This window comes from Paramormyrops kingsleyae, unplaced genomic scaffold, assembly GCF_048594095.1.
Source record: "Paramormyrops kingsleyae isolate MSU_618 unplaced genomic scaffold, PKINGS_0.4 ups47, whole genome shotgun sequence".
In the NCBI taxonomy this organism is placed as follows: Eukaryota; Metazoa; Chordata; class Actinopteri; order Osteoglossiformes; family Mormyridae; genus Paramormyrops; species Paramormyrops kingsleyae.
The window spans coordinates 357,791-366,510 of record NW_027325985.1 but is presented as its reverse complement, the minus strand read 5'-3'; the positions used below and the strand labels follow the sequence as shown (position 1 = coordinate 366,510).

Below are 8,720 nucleotides of genomic sequence, written 5' to 3'. Positions count from 1 at the left end.
AGAATGAACTAAGAAAACCCCTTCAGCAATGGCCAGCATTCAGTCTAATTACAGCTAACCTATATTCATGTAGTTGAGGAAGGGAGCCAAACATCTATTACACAAAAGATCATGTAACATGAATGACAGATAAATCCACAAAAAGTCAAATTCCTCTCATCCTGCTTCTGCTAATACTGCATTTTCTGACATGACCTTCAGGCCTAAACAAGCCTCAGTATAGTTATAAAAATACATCTTAAACTAATGACTAGTAGAGGTTCCCTTTCAGCCTAGAACCAGAAAACACTGCATCTCCTCATGACAACTCAGTGGCCTACAAGTTGCTTCCACAGGGATTCAGAAACAACCAACTGGAGAGTGAAATGTAAAGCAATGTAACAAACACAATCAGATTAAATAGAGCTAAAATACGAAAAAATAGGGAAAAATGTTTCCAAAAAAGTTCCCCAAAACCTAAATATCAAGTTTCAAGTTCAAGTTTATTGCCATATGTATTAAAAATACAGAAATACTTGTGCTCTTGTTCTCTCTCTACCTTACGTATCATTAGATTCAAACTGATTACCCTGTTCATTATGATTTTTTTTCATGCCACATCACATGCATTGACAACAGAAAATCCTATATGCACATATTAATTTTATTATTTAGCATAAACACCACTATTAAGGACAGGTAGACACCAAACCTCAGGGGCAAATGTGCAATGCATAGTGTCAGGTCGCTTGGAGTATAAAAAGCAGTGTCTTATTAACTAGTGAACCTAACACCATGGAATCCCCCTCCAAATGTAGTCGACAGTGGTGTTGTGCCAATCAATTTAGGAAGGCACGTGCTTATCTAATATTTTGTAAAAATGTAATGTATAAATTACTCAGTCAACCAATAACGTGCCTACATTGACCATGAACAACATCATTAAACTTGCAGTAAATCTGAAGTCAAAGTTATCTGCCAATAAGCGAGCTTCCTCTGTCCAATTGCATCTAATCCCCTGCCCCAACCCTCATCATTCCCATCTTCTAAGAAAGAACCCACTTAGGAAATCTTGTTAGAGTGCCAGAGAAGCTTTTTGGGCATTAGCTGATAGGAGATAAGCAGTGGTGGGCAGTAACGAAGTAAATGTAATTCGTTACTGTACTTAAGTAGCTTTTTCACGTATCTGTACTTTACTGAAATATCTTAATTTGGGGAGACTTTTTACTTTAACTTCACTACATTTCAAAGTCAAATATCTTACTTTTTACTCAACTACATTTTGCAAAATCAGTCGTTCCTTTTTATTTATGAGTGGATAAAAAACTTAATTGGTCAAGCATGCGCGAGCCACCAATCAGGGTACAGCGCGCGCTCTGTTTTGAATTGTTTTGGTTGCTGCTTGGTGGTGAATGCAGTTCAGTGTCAGTTCAACAGCAGCATTTTGAGAGCACCAGTGCCTTCATAAAAGATGGAAGAAACTCCCGATTCTCAATTGCCACAACACCCATGGCCTTATCTGTGCGATTTTTTTGAAGTCCTTGAAAAGAAGAAAGACTTCTTCATTTTCAATTGCCTTCTCTGTCTGCCCCGGCCCTGCAAAATTTCTTCTTACAAGAATTCTCCTTCCAATCTACGGAAACACGTAGATGTAAGCGATTTTCATTCTGGTGGTCATTTTTAATTAAGTAATCTTACAGTAGATTGTAGAAAACGGTTTCATTGTGTATGTTAGGTTAGTTGCTTTCACCGAAGTTTGTAGTTTAAGCTAAGTGCTCCGATATTTTGTTAAATGACCAGTGTTGGGGGTAACGCGTTACAAGTAACGTGCGTTACGTAATAATATTACTTTTCTTAAGTAACGAGTAATATAACACATTACTTTATAAATTTACACATTAATATTTGAGTTACTTTTTTAAAAAAGTAGCGCGAGTTACTTTTCTATTTTAATTAATTTGCTTAAAAAATATTTAATTAAAACGAACGTAGTCACGTAGAATCACGCACTCAGTGCTGCTTTGAAAATGCATTCCGAGCTGACCACGCCCACCCTACGGCAATCATTGCGTCAAGGCGGGGATTGGCGGAAGCGCGTTACGTTTAGATCATTTGAAACATGGCGGCTGGAGATCTGATAAGATCGTTGAATTCATTGGCAGATGAAGCGGAGCGTGAACAGAGAAATAATGTTTTTGAAGCATCATAGAAACACATAGGCTGACTTGAATAATCTGATAAAAATTGAACTAAGGAATTCAGATCACTTGAGTAGTACAATTTCATTGTTCTCTAAAAAGTTATTAAACATTTTAAATGTTTAAGATCTGTCTTTTGCCCTAATATAACTTATTTCACAATGGCAATTATCTAGCCTATATTGCACTCTTTATTATCTCATTGGACAGTGAATTTACTTTGTGTAGGCCATAGCCTACCAAAACAAAAATAAAAACTTAAACACATTAATTTTCAACTTTCAATAATTAATGTTAAGAGATTTTTTTTAAATGGCATGCATAGCTCTGAAAGTTCTGAGAATATTATATAATTCTATATTATTCTATATATGTGTTTTTAAAAGAAAATGAAATAATAATTTACACTTACATTCTTTTATTAATTTGTTTTATGCCTCCCTCAACTTGCTCTTTGTAGTGGCACCCAGGGAGCTGGGGGTTGAGAGTCTTGCTCAAGGACCTGCAGATGTACTAAGGCTGGGCTTGAACCGGTGACCTTGTGATTACAGGCACATGGCTTAGCCCACTGAGCCACATGCTACCCCTTAAGGTGAGGTTATAAAGGCTGTTGTTGAATGCCGAATTTCTTAGTCAAAAAAACACATCTAAGGCCTGAACAACAAAAAGCTTTAGCCAGGTAAGAAATAAGTAACGCAAAAGTAACTCAAAAGTAATATAACGCATTACTTTCCATAAAAAGTAACTAAGTAATGCAATTAGTTACTTTTTGGGGGGAGTAACTCAGTATTGTAATATATTACATTTAAAAGTAACTTTCCCCAATGTCACGCCCCGCTCCGTCCGCTCCCAATGTGTGCCACGCCCACCTCATTACCTCCTGTTTCGCCCTGATTGTTCTCACATGTGGCTCGTTATCCCTGGCTTGTCTTTTGTATTTAGTCCTCGTCTGTGTCCGTCTTCCCCAGACTCGTCAATAATGTTGCCTGTTGTAATTCCCCGGTCCCGTCTTCCTCGAATAAACCCCGTTTACCCGACTTCCTGGCTCCCGATCGCCTGCTTTCCAGCTCGCCTCTCCGCAACCGTGACACCCAACACTGGTCACCTTGTTTTTTTTTGTTTTGTTTTTTAATTTTATTTTATTTATCACCAGGTTTTATGTGAAGCAGTATAGGAATTAATGCCAAATGTTTCTTCTGATACAAAAATTAGTTTCTGTTACGGTAATCTGATATGGCCAGGTTATATTTAAGCACACAGACATTTAGGTACAATATACTGTATAGTAAAAGAAAACTCATGTGAACCTGTGTTTAATAGTTTAAACATTAAAAAGGTTTTTTTATTAAACTTAAACTTGCAACTATGTTAAAAAATAAACCTTAAATTGAAATGGCCTGCTCTGAAATCGTGTTATTTCATTTGGTTCTAAAGGAAATTTAGATTCAAGGTTTTGAGCTCATGATCATTTAAATAGGCATAAGTGTCAATAAAGTCTTTTCACATATTGTTTATTAAGCAAGAGTCTTGTGACAAAAATGATAATGGTATATTATAGCCATAATAAATCATAGTACTTTGGATACTTATGTACATTTTAAGGAAAATACTTTTGTACTTTTACTCAAGTGAAATTGTGAAGGGAGCACTTTTACTTTTACTGGAGTAATATTTTACCTAGTGTATCTCTACTTTAACTCAAGTACTTGGTTTGTGTACTTTGTCCACCACTGGAGATAAGTAAGCCTAGTAGTTGTAATTTTGCTGGACATGCTTGAATGTGTAATAATTCAAAGAACATTGATATCTGTGTATATGTATTTTTTATCTCTTGTGTGTGGTTTTGAAATGGTGACTACCCACAAATTTGGTTTGCACAATGTCTCTGGTAGTCGAAGCATTAGTATATGTTTCTTCTGCAATGCTTAGCAACAATGGGTCCTTCATGGACCTGTCTCTAGTTTATTGCTGTTTTGTAATGCAGGAAGATACCAACAACAGGGGAATAGGTCACTCCTGAACTTGCTGTTTTAGTGGTTTATCTGTGTCTTTAGATGTTACCCTGAGATAGAGGTGGGCGATAAATTGATTTTATTGATTAATTCGAACAGTTCAGGATGATGTGTTTTTATGAAAATCGATTTTATTATTTATTTTACACGCGAGCGCCAAAAGCGGAACTAATGCGACGCACCGTTGTTCACTAGCGCGGCGCACCCAAACACTAGCGGATTCACAAACAACATGGCTCGGTTTTGCGCCGTCGGACACAGACCAAACAAGTTCTCGTTGTAAAGTCTGTTTAAAAACTGTTGCAACCAAAGGAAGCAGCAGGACCAATTTATTCCAGCTAAAGCAGAGGCACACAGCGGAGTGGGAGAAGTGCAGCTCCCAGCGAAATGAAAAAACCCGCAGCACCAGCACAAAATGCAAAGTTAAGCAAGCAACCGTCCCTAACACGTTTTTGAACTGTGTGCAATATGATAAGAATGGGGCACGGTGGAAGGCGATAAACGCTGTTGCGATGTATATTGTAAAAGACATGGTGCCATACATACTGTGGAAAAGCCGGGATTCATTAACATGCCAAAAGTTTTTACAAGTTTCTAAAAGTGTTTACAATGGCGTGGTCTGCCATCTCACAAGCATCTTTTTTGCACTTTAACTCTAAAGGGTCTAAATTGCACTTTAACTCTAAAGTAAAATAATGATAATAAAGTTAAAACTTGTTTTGAACCATTTATTTGTCATCTGTAGTTTGATTTTGAGTAGGGGAGGGGAAAATCGATTAAGATCGGAAATCGGATTTATTGTGAAAAATGAGATTTTATTTTTAGGCCATATCGCCCAGCTCTACCCCGAGACAGCATTCCCTCGGATTCCTGTGCTAGACAGTGCTGTGAAACACCACCAGCTCTCAGAGAAGCAACACAGCCCCTGTCATTTAGGGATTCCACCAGCCTTCTGACAGACTGGTACCCCCTCCAACATGCACCACAAATGATACACTGTCCTTTCGTGGCCAGGGCCTCAGGTGCTATAAATGGATGCTACTTGGAAAGATAGATGAGCTGAGAGATGGATGCAAATAATGCCTTCAACTCAAGTTAACGTAGCATATGATGGGACACAAGGAAGGTTACAGAAGGATCAGTTCAAGGTGGATTATACCTCTACTCATATGAGCAGGGAGAAGTGTAACAGGAAGGTGTCAGTACTTATCTGATATTTTTGAAGAGACCCTGTGCTGTTCAGGTCAAAAGCTAAGAGGAGCTTGTACCACAGCTCATAAATATAGTAAAGACTTATTTTTATATGCAAATTTTAAGTTGGTACAACATACACCCCACCTCTCCTGCAAGTTCCAGAAGTCTCCTGCAGCTCTCTGATACCCACAAATGATGCACAATGTCCTGGAAATCTGTCGTTCCGTTATTCAGCAGTAGTACTGTTGGCCGGCAAAAACTTTTAGCTCCGAACCCAACCCCATCCGATAATACTGCCAAGCCAGCAGCCCACTTCAACTCTCTGAAATCAGTTTGCCTAAGGTGGGATGTCTAACATAGTCAAGATCATCAGCCAAGTTACACAAAGAACCAATGCGCAAGAAGCCATCAACCAGCATGCTAGCAGTTTACAGCACGGACTATGCACTACACAACATTTGTGCACCGTGCTTAGGAATAAGTAATGCTACAGCAAGCATTCCTCTCAAGCATTCCACATTCACTCAAGAAAACATTGACCAGTCTTTTTATTTGTTGTCAAATGACAATGAAATGAGTCTATTAAGCCTTGTGTTGACATCACTTCCCCAGGATTAAATCATTGTCAGTAAACTGTGCTTTTGGAGCCCTGCTGAGGAGGGAACAGAGCCCTGTTCACTGTGGGTTTGAGGTGGACATTACACATCATATGATCAGCATGTGAAGTCCAGCGGTCAGCTGCTCTCCTGAGTTTGAACAGAAAGGAAATGGGTGTGCTTCTACATACAAACACTCTCTAAAGATACGTTTTGTCACGTTGCCAGCTTAATTTTTCTTTTTGTATGAAAAGCAAGTGGATTGGTATGAATCAGTTACATTGAAATATGACTACCAGTTACATTAAAACAGAAAAAGATGACAGTTGAGTGGGTTTAATGCCATTTTTGGAGAAAATATGCAAATAAGCAAAAATCTGACTCAAATAAACAGGATAAATTCTCAACAACAGCAAGAGTTCCTCCAAGTTCAAGCTGGCATGTTAACCCAAACCCATGTCCTTGACCACTATGCCACTCACTGCCTTTCAGTCACAGTGAGGTCTCCAGTGCTGCAGGTCATGTGATCTTCAGAAGCTTGAGACCTGGACACCCTGGGATGCAGAGCAGTAACCCCGAGATCAGAGACATCTGATGCTGAGCTCGTCTGAAGGTAATTATCCACAGATGAAGAGCCCAGGAAAGTATGAGAGGGACGCTGCTATTATCAGTGTGTCATAATCATAACCACTCATATTCATACTCATACTGACCTGACACACTGAGCCATTTGCCTTAGCCCAGTGAGGTGAGTCTTTGGGGCACTGAGGCGCAGATGGAGCTCATAATATGTTTTAATGATGAAAACAAAGACAACAAAATGATCTATATGAAAAAAATAAACATATGCAGTCACACATTTAGTCTGCGCTTTGGTTTAACTAAAATTAGAGACCTTCCTCCTGACTCTAATTTTACTGTAATTAATGACTCTTAAGGCTGTTCCAACAAAATTCAAAAGCATATGATATTTTACCACAAATGAGTTTCGGCACTTTCTTTTATTTTGAAGTGTGTATTTATTCTAATAACACCATAACATCTGCTTTTCAGATCTTGCTAAGCCTCCATCAGATGGCTAACCCTGTACACACCCCAAAACATCGAACAGACATCAAGCACCCTGTTCCTACCAAGACTGTGTTTCCATTAGGCTTTTGTCATATGGGCGACTCCCAGCTCCTGGCTCTTCATACGCAGGTACTGCACATCTTCTTCCAGTCACTATGACCCATTACAATCCTACACTTTACATCTGCTGTAAACGCATGAACAAATCAACTTGTAAATCTTTAAAGTTTAAACTTTATTCAACTGGATGTTTACTGAGAAGCGGTATGGGGAGAACACAATTTAGTTAAATAAATTCCAGTTAATTATTTTAAAGCAAAACTCAGCATTCCATCGCCCATCATCCCCAGCTGGAACACAACTGTGTCTGGTACTTTAATACCACACCCCCTACTGGCCACTGACATGCTTTTCCTGTAGTACACAGGAGGACAGTTCAGGGTCTCAGGGCAAATGAAGCAGCAGAAAGAAGCAAATGGCATGGAGCATCTCCAGTATATATGGCAGGCTACTACAATGGTTACTGTTATTATTGATAACGACATCACAGAACATTCTCACAGTATGCTGTAAAAGCAATGAAATACATGCTTTTAGACATAGAATGCCTTATTAATGCATTAACCAATAATACTGGGCATCTAGTATTCTGCATTCAACCTTTGTTCGAAACACAGTTTACTTGTAAACATCATTGAAAAATGGAGCGGAGCGTGAGCGAGGAGAGGAGCGGAGCGGGCGAAATTTGGTCAGAGCGCGGAGCGGTTTTTTAATTAAGGCTGGAGCGGTCGCTCTGTCTCTCTCCAATTTCGCTCCGATACTGCTCACACTACGACTCTGAGGCGTGCGCAAATCTTCCCGGAATTTATCTATACAATTATCAAGATTTAGATCCGCTTTGGAATTTAAAAAGACCTTTCTCGGAAACATTAATGTACTACGCGAACACGCGGAGGCCAGATCAAAACGTGAGCAAGTTTTATATGGTTATAGCATATCCAGTCTATAAAGTAAATAAAAGTATAAAAGCCTATGATTTGGTAATCAAATAAATTAGTTTGTCATTCAAATTAGGTCTAATAGATTTTTAATTCATGTAACGCTGTCAGTGAAATTTTATTTTATAGAGAGAAACGCAGCAGCAGCATCAACAGAAAATAACTCAGGAATTTAAAATGTGGATGCGCTTAACCTTCATATTCTTTAGGCTATTAAGCCCACTGATTCCTTTATTTTTAAGCCTATTTTGTGTGGAATGCCATTGTCAAACCTGTCCGTTGTTGCCTATATGTTGTTTAAAAATAAATATTTTCTGTTCTGAGTGCCGTTGCTCACATTTCCTTATGATATAAGGCATCGGTTTAAGGTGACATTTGTTAGACATGCAGATTATTTGTCCCTCTTTTAATTGGAGCGAGCGTGGAGCGATTTGACTGGAGCGGGAGGAAATTTTAGTGGAGCAAGGAGCGGGCGGAGCCAATAGCCTCGTGAGCGAGGAGCGGAAATTCTCACCGCTCCACTCCGCTCACATGCTCTGCTATAGACAACCAAGAGATACACCAAGATGAAAAGATAAAGTAAGGCAAAGTAGAAGAAATACAGAGCATGCTTGTTTCCAGAGCACAATCAGAGCTCCACCATCACTCTTACCATGTATTAAGTATCCCTGT

At 38.9% G+C, this 8,720-nt stretch overlaps 2 long non-coding RNA genes across 2 annotated transcripts; one reads left to right on the top strand and one right to left on the bottom strand.

Annotated features, from left to right (window-relative positions):
- Nucleotides 1–6,036: 6,036 nt before the first annotated feature.
- Nucleotides 6,037–7,600, top strand: LOC140586383 (uncharacterized). The gene is made up of 3 exons (XR_011988203.1): nt 6,037–6,592; nt 7,033–7,179; nt 7,471–7,600. It is a non-coding gene; the product is annotated as an uncharacterized lncRNA (long non-coding RNA).
- Nucleotides 6,457–7,538, bottom strand: LOC140586384 (uncharacterized). The gene is made up of 3 exons (XR_011988204.1): nt 7,113–7,538; nt 6,693–6,804; nt 6,457–6,533 (listed from the first exon to the last, which is right to left on the bottom strand). It is a non-coding gene; the product is annotated as an uncharacterized lncRNA (long non-coding RNA).
- Nucleotides 7,601–8,720: the final 1,120 nt, after the last annotated feature.